Source organism: Brachycentrus maculatus, unplaced genomic scaffold, assembly GCF_059751285.1.
Source record: "Brachycentrus maculatus isolate JH-2025_06_01 unplaced genomic scaffold, ASM5975128v1 h1tg000069l, whole genome shotgun sequence".
In the NCBI taxonomy this organism is placed as follows: domain Eukaryota; kingdom Metazoa; phylum Arthropoda; class Insecta; order Trichoptera; family Brachycentridae; genus Brachycentrus; species Brachycentrus maculatus.
The window spans coordinates 97947-112371 of record NW_028280823.1 but is presented as its reverse complement, the minus strand read 5'-3'; the positions used below and the strand labels follow the sequence as shown (position 1 = coordinate 112371).

Here is a 14425-nt window from a genome sequence, read left to right as displayed (position 1 = left end):
GGGATGGGGTGTGTCAGCGAAATATTAATGCATCCTTGTCGCCATGGCAACCGAGTCCTGAAATTCGGCGTTCATTGCCCTGCACCGTCTCGCCCCCCACCCCACAGGGCGCAGGACGAAGCCTGGTTAGCTGAAAACCTACCACTTTGAAGTTCACCGAAATTATTGAACTGAAAACTGAAAGACAAGGGTGCGTTGTCTTGTTAAACGGTAAGTATTGTGTTAGGCACACCCCTGTTGACCTTTTCGCGGCTTTGTTTTATTAGTAGGTAAATAATGCATAGGGGATGAATAATTCACAGCAAATCTTTAAATAAAATTAAGCTTAAGTTTTGTACTAACATTTCTTGGTGAAACTGCACATAATATCGTAATAATTTAAAGATAAATGTATTTATTGAAGTCATAAATTTTATTTAAACATTTTTTATTTTATGTTATTTTAATTATACCGAAAACCCGCCTCCGTAGTCTAATGGTCATCACGTTCGGATACCGTTCTGGAACCCGGGTTCGATCACGTAAGAATCACATATATTACAAATATAAGTGATTTTTTCACTCTTATATTTATTCAATATTACCCTGGACTTGTAGCCCAGGCGGAGGGCTGATCACCTTTCCTTCATGTGTTAACGATTAAGATAACACTGCATTTATATGATCCAGTTCCCTATGCACCATCCTGTGCATATAAGGTTTTAAAAAAGAGATAAAAACGGCTTTTAATTTTGTTTTTCACCTTTCAAAGTAAGATAAACAGTAAGTGTGTTGAGACCGAGCGTAATTTTATTGGCGAATAAAATTAGATGAAATTGGCTTCGTGAGTTGAAATATTCTGGATGTAAAGCAACATGAATATTATTTATTTGCCTATTTTATTTACCTACCCTTGCAAGCTATCCACGTGTCGTCAACCTCGTAATTTAATTTATATCGGTGATGTTGGGGATGTCGTCTCAAGGTAAAATGTTTTATCCGCTCTGGGGGTAGTCGTCGGGAAGGCGTCGTCTATATTCTGAACTGCTTTAATTTATTTTGCAAAAAAAATATTAGAAATTCGATGTAAGTGACTCTAAATATTTTATATACAGAAAGGGCCTCTTTTTAATCCAAACGCCGAAAATTTACCCTATGATATCTGTTTTTAATAATGAGCCGCTTAGGCTCACAGTAATAGTATGAAATTGAAGTATTTTTGTCGATAGTAAAAACACAAATATTTCTCCTAATAAAAATTTATAATAACCTCTAAGCGGAGAAAACCCAGATTTATTAAATATTTGGACACACAAAAATGTTGAGATATAACAATATGTTAGTCTTGGGTTCACGATTGTTTTTTTTATTATTATCTTTTACGTTTGGACGTTTGATATGTAGTCTAATCATAACTACTTAACTAACCATTACGCCAGAGAGAGAATAGAACGCCACCCTACTATGTCTTCGAAAACATTCTTCGCCTCTTCCACGTTCATGCATCTATCTCCTCATACATACCCGCCGATTAGTTCGACTCCTAACCTGGCCGCTTTCAAGTATTTGGCATACTTTTTCTCGTCTTTTTCCAACTGCATTCGCCTCATAAAAACTGTTTTACCGTTCTTTCCTCACTCATACGTTCCACATGTCCAAACCATCTCAACACACCTTTCTTAATTTTATCGATTATGCTTATCTCAGCTTTGCATTCCTTTCTTATTTCATTAGTCACATCATTGCAGACCTAAATGAATGCGTTAAAATGCAGACGTCAATTTTATTTATAGACATCATAGAGTCCTGTGGGTTGGTAAAGGACGGTAGACATGATCAGGAGACGCACGTGGCAGGAGGCGCCTCATTAACATAACTACCAACTTATTTATAAACCGATACTTTGGGATGTAAACACAAATTCTGTTCGACGTACGGGCAGTACAGATATATCCAAGTAATTTTAGTCGAATATTTGGAAGTCGGTGAGTGCACAGCATGCAAGGTAAAACGCTTCTTATTTGAACTTGAATAAAAATGGCTTAGTGGACAATAACGATATAACTCATAGTGATGTGATGTGAAATATTGATTTAAAAGGTACGTAGGTATAAAAGCTAATAATAAAATGTATATAATTTTACATATTTTAACATATAATGTTTTTAACTTATTTTAAACGTTAAAATGTTACGTTAAAAAAATCAGTTACATATTTGTATATTTTTCCAAAAGAAAATCAAATATACGAACATTGGTGTTAACTTGTATGAAATATATGAAATATATAAATATATATATACACACACACATATATATATATATATATATATATATATATATATATATATATATATATATATATATATATATATATATATATATATATATATATATATATATATATATAAATATATATATATATATATATATATATATATATATATATATATATATATATATATATATATATATATATATTATATATATATATATATATATATATATATATATATATATATATATATATATATATATGTATATATATATATATATATATATATATATATATATATATATATATATATATATATATATATATATATATATATATATATATATATATATATATATATATATATATACATTTACAAATTATGTTAAATATGATACCATGTGTGATAGGTGATCGAATTGTAAATAGGGAAAGCAAGCATGGCTGAGATAAGCATTATAGAAAAAAATAAGAATGGGGAAATTGAGACATTCGACAAGTGAAACGAATGAGTGTAAATCGGATCTACGTTTTACCCTTGTCCGCACCCGATGGTACATAGGGCTTTGCAAGAAATCGATACAGTTAAATTTATCGTAAATTATACATTGATCGTAAAGTTAATACTCGTACGCTTCAGGTACCAATCCAGGGTAGTTTTAAATAAATATTAGAGTAAAAATTTCTTAGATTTATTATGACTCATCTGAGAATCGAACAAAGAACCTCCTTTAGTTTTATATATCTCTTATTCTACCTGTTTTATTATTATATATAAAGTCATTCAAACCCTTTTTCGCACTGCAGCACATAAACGCAGTGTTATCTTGATCGTTAACACACGAAGGAAAGGTGATCAGCCTTTCGCTTCAGGTACCAGTCCAGAGTAATATTGAATAAATATTCGAGTGAAAAATCACTTATATTTTTTAACCCCCCCCTGGGAATCGAAACCAGGACCTCAAAAACGGTAGGTGAGCGTGCTGACCATTACACTAAGGAGGCAGACGAAATATATATACATACACATGGTATTTTAATTTTTTTTAAAAATATCTAAGGTTATAAAAAAACCAAGTGCCTATCCTAATGAATTGTATTTAAATGTGTATAATGGGAAGGGGAACATACTATATATGTGCGGATGCTGCAAATTTTCTCGCTTGAAGTGCAACGTGAATAAGAAGCGAACAGCAGGACACCCCGCCCCGCATTCCTGAAACCCAAAATATTTTGTATGCGCGCGACTTTCAGTGCGTCGCGATAAGCGCCTTTATAGTAAACACCAGCAGTAAGGATAGCACTTGTGCTCAGCGTGTTGCGTGTAACTATCTCCCAGGCGCCAAAATTTGCTGGGTAAAAACTGGTAATAAATTTGCGCGGGAACTGGAATACGTTTATATACTAAGTTTTTGTGATGAAGTAAAAAGCTGAAAGTATTTCCTTTCACATAATATAGACAGGTATGATTTATTTTGATTATAATCTTGATTAAGTTTTTTTAACACTTATCATAAAATTTGAGTCAGCTTTGCCGCATACTCCGCATACTGTATGAAATATATACCTATGTATATGAAAGAGAATATGTTGTACGTATGAAAAAATCCTTCGTGCATTTTACTTTATTTTATATTAATAATAAGGTTAAATTTTAAGGCGTTTTTTTTTAGACTTGCAAGTATTTTAAAAGTATATTTAAGAAACTTTAAGAATTAAAAGAGAGAACTTAACGTAAAAAGTGTATTTTTTTATTTAAAATTATTTTATTCTTTTTACATTGGTTACATATGAATCCACATGTCGCGAGGAATTTAGTAATATATCAACAACATACATATAAAAAATGATAATTCAAGTCTGAATGTTATTGTTTGCATGAATATCAAATTTGTAATAAAATAAAACTTAAAGAGATCCGTTCAATTAATATGTAGTATTTTTTTTAATACTATTTTTATTGCTTTTGAGTCATTGAATTTTTACGATCCTAATATTATTACCGTAAGTACCGTTATCAAAGTCTTATTGTTTTTATGTATTTATTAATATGTATTTTCTTTTAAAACATGTCATTGAAACTCATTGAACTGTAATAAATATTATAAAATTATAAAATAATTCTTACTTATATTCTGTAATAACTAGTTAGGAAAATAAAATATTTTAATATTACTACTATGTATTTGTAAGTATATATGTTTAAGTAAGTACATAGTAAGTAGTTTATATATATCGTAGTCATACAGGAGAAAGTGACCAAGTGCATTTTTTACAAAAACGTGATCATTGACTATTTGATATCTTACTAGCTTAATATTACCCTGAAAAAATCCCAAAGGATTTTTAACTTGGAAGTTAATTATATTGACTTGTCAAAAATGACTAACTGCATTGATGTTTATTTTTTTGCCAAGCAAAAGTGACTTAAATGGCCCTCCTGAACATTTTACGTTTTGGTATTTGGTCACTTTCTCCTGTACAACTACGATATGTCGAAGGGTAGTTTTTTTTCCGGAAATGTAACCCTTGTTTACTTCATATGATTAAATGGGCAACAAATGTAGTCATTTAGAGACCCTTTTATAGAGCGTACAAACAAGATGACTGGCCGTATAAGGGTTGTGTAAAATTAATTAAAAAAAAATAAATTTAAAAATAAAATATGTGAAAGATTTATTGCAGTTTTATGTGACTTGAAATATTCAAGTTAAGAAAATAATCACTTAATCAATTGTTTGAAGAGTTTTAATTTTATTTATTTTAAAATCATATTTGATATTTGCACAAATGATATAACACATATATATGTATGATTTTAAACCGTATCTGTCAATTGTAACCCTAAATTGGCAGCCCATTTAATGGGTTCAAATTTTAAAACTAATAATTTTAAGAGGAGTTTAATGTTTTCTAATGATTTTTATAGCCTTAGATATTATTGTATTGTTTGACATTTATTGTTGTATACTATTATAAATTTATTGTTGTTCAACAACAGAAAGATGTATCACCCAATTTGGGTGCTTTGCCAAAAAAAACGAAGAAAAGTGCCAAAGTTTTAGTGCAAGTAGCAAAGTAAACCAAATAACAAATACTCGTACACCAAATAATGTTTTCAAAATGATATTTGATGAATAGAGTAATTTTTCAGAATGTTAGATTTATTTCTGATTTGGTAAAATTAAATTAAGTAAAATTTGACGAAATTATCATTGTTTCCTTTTTATTAGATATAAGTCAATAATATTAATCTGTTAATAAAAGAAATTGTTGAAATTAAGATTTGATAGGTTTAGAAACATTTTTTTTGGCAATATATATAACAAGAAATATTTTGAGACGTTGCAAACGATTAGTAGACTGATATAATAAGTTTTTTTGAAAAAATAAAATATAAATGAGTATTTCTTATTTTGGATAATGTAATTAAAACATTTTGTGTGTGAGTGAGGACACACTCAAAATGTTGTAAATAAATTATCTGGTCAAATTATAAGCTTAAATAATAAAAATGAAAATGGTATTTTCTGGCGTTTCTCATGTGTGTGATTATAATCCAGGATTCGGACCTCACATACTAACATAAGAGTTTCTGCTTAGTAAAAAGCTTCTTTACATCTCACCAATAGATGTCTCTAGTGAAGTTCTAGTGATTCAAGAACAAGGTTTCTAAATTGGTTCATAAATATAGAATTTCCAAGAATTTGAGTAGTGTGGTTGTCAATAATGGGTAGAATTGGTGAATGTTACACGTGTGTAAAGTGATCACTTAAACCAGCCGATGACGGTCGTCAGCCCCGTAAATGCCCAGACTTCCATATTCTTCTTCATATTTGATGAGATGTCAAAAAATAATATAAAAATAACTCCTGTAATTGGAGATAATCCAGATTTTGTGAACAAGTATTTGGACACACTCAAAATGTTGTAAATAAATTATCTGGTCAAATTATAAGCTCAAATAATAAAAATGAAAATGGTATTTTCTGGCGTTTCTCATGTGTGTGATTATAATCCAGGATTCGGACCTCACATACTAATATAAGAGTTTCTGCTTGATAAAAAGCTTCTTTACCTCTCACCAATAGATGTCTCTAGTGAAGTTCTAGTGATTCAAGAACAAGGTTTCTAAATTGGTTCATATATATAGAATTTCCAAGAATTTGAGTAGTGTGGTTGTCAATAATGGGTAGAATTGGTGAATGTTACACGTGTGTAAAGTGATCACTTAAACCAGCCGATGACGGTCGTCAGCCCCGTAAATGCCTAGACTTCCATATTCTTCTTCATCTTTGATGAGATGTCAAAAAATAATTAAAGAGATTATTGAAATTAAGATATGATAGGTTTAGAAACATTTTTTTTGGCAATATATATAACAAGAAATATTTTGAGGCGTTGCAAACGATTAGTAGACTGATATAATACAGTTTTTTTGATAAAATAAAATATAAATGAGTTTTTTTTGGATAACGTAATTAAAACATAATAAATTTATTTTTTCCCTTAGTTTTCATCATACACATATTTCCAATTTTCATTAATTTGTAAATTATAATAAAAAAAACGTTTTTTTGCCTTTGTTACACGAAAGATTACGTTTTGGAAGTTTTGTAAGTATCGAGCTATATATATTTAGGTCAATGGTAAGATTACTTACTAGAGGGGGTTTGGGGCGTCGGCCGTGGCCTAGCCAAAACGTTCTCCCTTTTATAAGGGCTGTTACCCTATATATACAGCCTGTCAACAAACTCTCGATTTGTATGCGGAAATGGAGCAACTTTATGAAAAGGATAATACGATTTAAAAGTGCATAAATGATACGTTATAAATTATTAACAGGCATTTAAATACGAGTACACAATGATGTAGATACATTAAAGGCAACTGTTAAGAATAAATCATTTTAACTCATATTTTTATTCGTTTAATGTAAGATAATTAGATTAAACGTCAATACAAATAATTTTGTATCTTATTTTCAGTATTTCTTTCCTGATAATTTTATATTTAGGTATATTATTTGGAAAGACTAGTACTTTGAACTAACAAAACATCTTGGATTTTTTTTACTGTTACTTCATTTAAAAAATATTAATTATAAATTTAAAAATAAAGACTTCATACTTAGATATCGAAAAATAAAACAAAACATTTTGGTGTAATTTTCAGTAAATCAGGATTTTCCCCGGTTGTAAGAATGAAAACAACGCACGAATTACAAAGGAAATATGATAAAATTTCATTTTTTAAATATTTTTAAATGCACTAAATAGGGGTTAATTTTCATCCCTTTTTAATTCCCAAAGATGTTTTATAAATTGCACAGTAAGCACATAAAAAATAACATTCCGTGGAATATAAGGCTTTTTCCAAAATGTGATATATATTATCTTAAGTACGTAACATTTTATTTGCCCGCTTTCCTCTTCCCGCAGAGATTTGGGGTCAATGTCCGCCCTACTGAAGAAATTGCACGTGCCATCGCACGTGTAGTAAGTTCAGGGCTGTAAACATAATTCGCATGAAATCCCTACTTTAAGTTTACAAATTAAGTAAATATATACTAGATTTATTTATATTATTTAGTTAAAAGGTGCTTGATGTTTCAGGTTTGAATTATTTTAGCTATGTGATGAAGGAGATGAATTAATTAAATACAAAGCAAAATTAATATTTATAATATTTCAAAGACGAATATAGACATAATCTATTTAACTACGCGCTACTTGCTATAATGTGCAAAATAATAATTTTGAGATGAACAAATTTGTAGTAAAAAAATTAAACTTAAAATGATGCTTTTTGCCAATACATGAATCAAATTAATACAATTTTGCGGCTATTTGGATAATGACTATCTCAGTAAAGGAAAGAGATAGAGCTAAATCTATGATTGTATATGATAGAGGCTAGTTATAAGAATGCAGCCGCAACTGCTAGTTGCCTTTATACATTAGTGCTGGCAGATGATAAAAAAACATAAGTATCAGTAAAATTTTATGAAAAATAATATTATATGTATGTATATACACTAATATATATCTTGTGGTTGTCAATCACAGGTAGAATGGTGAATGTTACACGCGTATACAGTGATCACTCAAACCAGCCTATGACAGATCGTAAGCCCCTTAAAAACTCAGACTTCCGTATTCTTCTTTATCTATTTCGAGATGTCCATGTAAAAAACGACTAAGTGTAAACCCGGATTTGTGAACAAAGATTTGTACACAGTGAAAATATTGTGAATAAAATAATCATATATAAAAATAAATATTATTCGGGAGAATTAAAATTCGTGTATGTTTAAAGTGTAGTTCCACAGGTTGATAGTATCAACACATTGCGGAAATTTGGAATTAGGCCCCCTACTCAATATGTGAAGATATCATTTCGATTAAGGTGGGGCTTCATTCGTACACATATGTGCATACTCGTAGATACGGCTATTAACACCAAAAACCGTACGTACAGAACCGCTTCTAATATTCGAAACAAAGCAGTGCAACAGACAAACACATATAATATAATATTTCTTTCCAGAAACATTTTTCTTTATTAATAAATAATGGTTGTTGCATGCTCATAAAATTGATACTAATCCGTAAAAGTGACATGTAAAATAAAAAAAAACATAAAAAAATTACGTTTGATTAATTATGTTTTGTTTTACAATATATAATAAAAAAATCTTATAGATTATTATTTTTCTGATACAGTCCGAAAAAATTGACTTGATCTAATTTAATGCAAATTTATAAATTGAGTTTTCAGAGTAATGTAAGATAAATCAAGTATGATAGATTATTTATCATTCTTGCGATTTTTCACCCTTAAAGTGGTTTTAGCAAGACTAAAACACCCTCATATTTTCAATGATTTTTTTGACATTTTACTCATTCCGGGCATTGCAGTATTTTTTTCTATGGATTTTACCTTTCGCCATAAACGATATTCTGTATTTTTTTTTAAATATCAAATTATATATATTTTTTTAAAAATAAAATATAAACATGTTTTATACAGTAAAACCCATTACCTCAGAAAAATCGTATTTAATCTATTTACTTTGTGAGTCTTCATTTTATAACATTCAAAATAATTTAAGACCATAAAAATACCTGTACCTACTATGATTTTAACAACGGTGAAATCGGTCGCTGGTCAAACAAATTTAATGTTTGTTGTTATTATTTTACAATTTACTTTGTTTAGTATTAATTATTTTTTAATTCAATTTTAATTCTGATCGGTTTCGAAGCAAACAGGTCCTACCTCAAGTCTGACTCCAATATTAGCAGTGCTTGAGTAGGAATAACAAGTGACTATTTATTTATATTAATAGACATAAAAAGGCATCAAAAGTAAATGTATGAAATTAATACATTTTTATGTTTCTAAAAAAAATACGTGAGTATGTTTTATTTTCAATAATGTTTTTGATTTATTTTCAATTAGGTGAATTTGGATAGAAAAAGAAAACTTTATTACAAATAAGTTTTTCTGCGCATTCACCATTCTGAGTGTTATTTTAAGTCTAAGAATGATAATACACTTATGCTTATGTAGGTACGTGCGTAAAAAAGTTATACTTGAATTTTTTTGGCACATATCCAAGAAGTTGAAGCAATGTTAAGCCATGTTGACTACCAATAATTCAAAACATTTAACAGTATCTCAAATGCTTTTGTATTATTGAATGAAATGTCGAAGTAAGTATTTATCGCAAACCCATTTTTAGACTGATGAATAGCCTATGACGGTCGTCAGCCCCGTAAATGCCCAGACTTCCATATTTTTCATTATCGTTGATGAGAATTTAAAAAATAATGTGAAAAAATAAGTTTTCCTTCGAAATAAATTAGTGGTTTTATAAACAAGAGTTATGGAAGCAGCTGATTTTTTTTCAATACTTATTCTAAAAAAAATAATCCAAAATGGATTCTAAAAAAATGTTCGTAACCTGACGTCCGGCTCTATGCGTTGCCGGAAACTAACTGAATTTTATTATTGCGTGCTGACCATTACACTACGGAGGCGGACAAAATCTTATTTACTGACAGTATTATCTTATTTACTGTCGCTCATTTATAATAAAAATGTTATCAAATATTTTAAAGACAGCACGTGCTTTTTTTTCTCAATGCATATTGTTTCTTTTGTTCTATGACGAACGTCTGCTACAATATGCTTCATTGCCAAAGTTTTTGCTCGGAGACCGCGTCCATTTTCATCGAATTTAATTCAGTTTTATTACCAACACCAGACATTTTATATTGGCCAACGTAATGAGTTTATTCAGGGGTCAAATGACTAACGTAAACAATATGTCTACATCTCGTATCAGTGGAATGATTACCTTATCATATTTATCGAGTGAGATAAATCGTTTCTTGATTTTGATACCTACTAAATCACAACGTAATTAACGAATCGTATTAAATATGAGTACTTTCAATTTGTCTGCCTCCGTAGTGTAATGGTCAGCACGCTCGGTTCCCGTACTGGAGGTCCCGGGTTCGATTCTTAGGAGGGTCAAATATAAATAAATGATTTTTCACTCTCAAAACTTGCTCTCTCAAAACCAGGATATGCGTCTTCTTTCTATGTGTAATGGTCAGCAAGCTCAGCTATGGTTCTGAAGGTCCGCGGTTTGATTCCCAGGGGGGTCAAGTAAATATGAGTATTTTTTTCACTGTAATAATTATTCAATATTACCCTGGACTGGTACCTGAAGCGAAGGGCTGATCACTTCTCCTTCATGTGTTAATGTTTAAAATAACACTGCGTCAATATGATGCAGTGCCCTATGCACCATTGGGTGCGTATAAGGGTTAGAAGAAGAATTGCAAATTAATTCAGCAAGTTATAGGCGCCGTGGCGCTGCCGGGTAGATGGTCGACTGCCAAACTGGCGTCGCGGGCTCGATTCTCGCCAATTGCAATACGAGTTCGAGAAATATTACTTTTTAATTTGTCTGGGGTTTGTCATGTAGTTCTTGATAACTTAATAAAAGTATACTGTAAAATGTAAATGTGCTCAGCACGGGAAAACTCTGTCAGGACAAATTGTTGTAAATTTGAAATTTTTAATATATATTATTTTTTGACATCTCATCAAAGATAAAGAAGAATATGGAAGTCTGGGCATTTACGTCATAGGCTGGTTTAAGTTATCACTTTACACACGTGTAACATTCACCAATTCTACCCTTTATTGACAACCACACTACTCAAATTCTTGGAAGTTCTTTATACATGAACCAATTTAGAAACCTTGTTGTTGAATCACTAGAACTTCACTAGAGACTTCTATTGGTGAGATGTAAAGAAGCTTTTTACTAAGCAGAAACTCTTATATTAGTATGTGAGGTCCGAATCCTGGATTATAATCACACACATGAGAAACGCCAGAAAATGCCATTTTCATTCAAAATGTTGTAAATAAATTATCTGGTCAAATTATAAGCTTAAATAATAAAAATGAAAATGGTATTTTCTGGCGTAAAGTGATCACTTAAACCAGCTTATGATGGTCGTCAGCCCCGTAAATGCCCAGACTTCCATATTCTTCTTCATCTTTGATGAGACGTCAAAAATAACATGAAAATAACTCCTGTAATTGGAGATAATCCAGATTTTGTGAACAAGTATTTGGACACACTCAAAATGTTGTTAATATGTATACGATGACAGATAATTAAATGAATATTTGCAAATAACGTAACGCAATGAAACGTATATTTTTATTAATATTCATATCAAAATCTAAGTTCGTAAATCAGAATGCGTGAAGTGATTAGGAAGCATATCCTGGCAGTTGTACCTCGTACTCATATCCTACCGGAGACAAGTGTACATTATACTGTACAATAAATACAATATCCTTTATCGTTTTATTCGGAATGAGCGGAAGTTTACAATGATTATCTCCATTTATGAAAAATACATCAATCTTTTATATATATTTATGACCACAGATCGCTCACTCCTTTCAAGAACGTCATAAATCAAAAATCGCCAATTTTTAGTTGTGCATGTTTTCGGAATGCCCAGAAAATGTACTATATCCCAGCAAAAGAGGCATATTTTTAGCTTAATATTTACCCACTACAGGGCAAAAAGTGTTGTTTTTGCATTTTGAAGAAAAGGTATTGTTTAATTATTTTTTTAAATGTACTAAATATTTTTCAAATTGGGAAAAAACCTTCTGGTTCTACCTTAAAAGATCTGGTGCACAGTAAAAAGTTTAATAAGTGGCTTGATATTTATTTTGAATACATTGTATTATATTTTTAAACATTAAAAACGTTCTCCTGAAAAATAAAGTTTTTTGATTTATGACGTTCTTGAAAGGAGTGAGCGAGATGTGAACGGTCATACAAGGAAGAAACGCGTGTGCTTATTTAAGTTAAATGATAAAAAAAAACAAATAGTAAACTGAAACAATATAGCATTTTGAGTCCGTCCAAATACTTGTAACATAGATGTCTCTCGTGAAGTTTTGGGGAATTCAAACACATTATGTCGAGTTTAATCAATATATCTAGAAGTTTGAGAAGTGTGGTTGTCAATCATGGGTTTAATTAATAAATGTTACACGTGTGTAAAGTGATCACTTTCACCAGCCTATGACGGTCGTAAGCCCCGTAAATGTCCAGACTTTTATATTCTTCTTCATCTATACTGAGATGCCTAAAAGTTTTTAAGCTTTTAAGGGAAGTAGTCACTAAATTAAGTATTTGTATTCGATCACTTAAAGCTTATCATTCTTATCAGTGAACCGATTTGGTTATGAATAACGTATTTTCTAGTTCCTGATATATATCTAATATATATGATCCCTCAGACCAACGTGCGGCAAAACGTTGTATGACACATGTTCAAATGGTGATAAAAGGAAAGAATGCAAGGCTTAAGTAAGCACTATACGACAAAATAAAGATAGGTGTGTTGAGACGGTTTCGGCATGTGTATCGAATGTGTGAAGAAATAACAGTAAAATAATTTTACGAGGCGAATATATTTGAAAACTGAAGCAGAGGAAGATCGAGCAATACTTTGCATGATAAAGTAAGAAGTAAAATGGCAGAGCCGAAGATTGTTTGAAAAGACAGAGTGGTGTGGCGTTCTATTCTCTCTGCCTACTGACTCAGATGGAGCCACAGCAACGCGTGGTCTGGTACAGCTAGTATGTGGATAAATAAGCCAATTATCAGTTTTTTTTAAGTTTTTGTGATGCATTTTTCACATTCACTTTCCCTATCCTTACTAATGGTTAGTTAGTTAGTTAGTTATATATGGTATGTTTAATAATTTCACATTAAAATAAACTTAAGTTGGAATGTATGACATACGTATAAACCGAGAAAAAGTAGAGAATACCATCTCAATCGATTAACTGAAATAGTAACGATGACTTATTAGGCACATCTATAGTATACTCCTATTACATAGGTTTTTTCGCTTCAATGATGACGAGTTTTTGATATGATTTATATATACTTGGAATAATTGCCTATTGTGTTATTGTTATATAATAAACGTATAAGAAGATTAAGCTTTACAATGAATAATATTCGGTAAAATAATAAATACAACCTTGGTTCAGTTCACAGTATCTCGAAAAATGAAGTTTAATTTTATAATCGTGATTTCAACTTTTTTGTTTGAATGAGAAACAAAAAATGATTCAATTTAAGTGTTACTTACTCTATGAAACTAGTTTTGATACCCAGAGTTTTTTTTATTCAAATTTACAAGTTTCGTAGAATCAAAAAGAAATTCAGAATGGATTCTCTGACCTTTAAAATTATCTGTGAAAATAATACACAGGTGCCTTGCAATCATGAAGGTATTAAAAAAAATACAAGCCTTGTATTTATTGAGATGTTTTTCGACATCATTTTTTTAATTTGTTGTAGTTTAGTAGGGCGCTGAACTCGTATAGTTTTATTTATTCCTGAGAATTGTTTATGGGCATTTTAAAGCGGATAATTTGCAGTCTAATGTAAGAGCTATGCAAATTTGAATGTATTTTTTTAAACCGCATTTTGTATATACCAATGAGCCATCCTTACAAATCTCAACGTTCTATGATAATGTGAACACTTTGATTTTATGTGAGTAAATCTTATTAAGTAGAAATGATACATATCAAATGTGT

General features: G+C 30.4%; 1 protein-coding gene across 1 annotated transcript in view; it reads left to right on the top strand.

The window, feature by feature from the left end:
* Positions 1 to 1973: 1973 nt before the first annotated feature.
* LOC148311212 (rhomboid-related protein 2-like) overlaps positions 1974 to 14425 on the top strand; it is a 30278-nt gene continuing 17826 nt past the window's right edge. The window contains exon 1 of the mRNA XM_088256904.1: positions 1974 to 2079. The gene's annotated coding sequence lies outside the window, so the exon portion shown is untranslated. The remainder of the gene's footprint in view (positions 2080 to 14425) is intronic.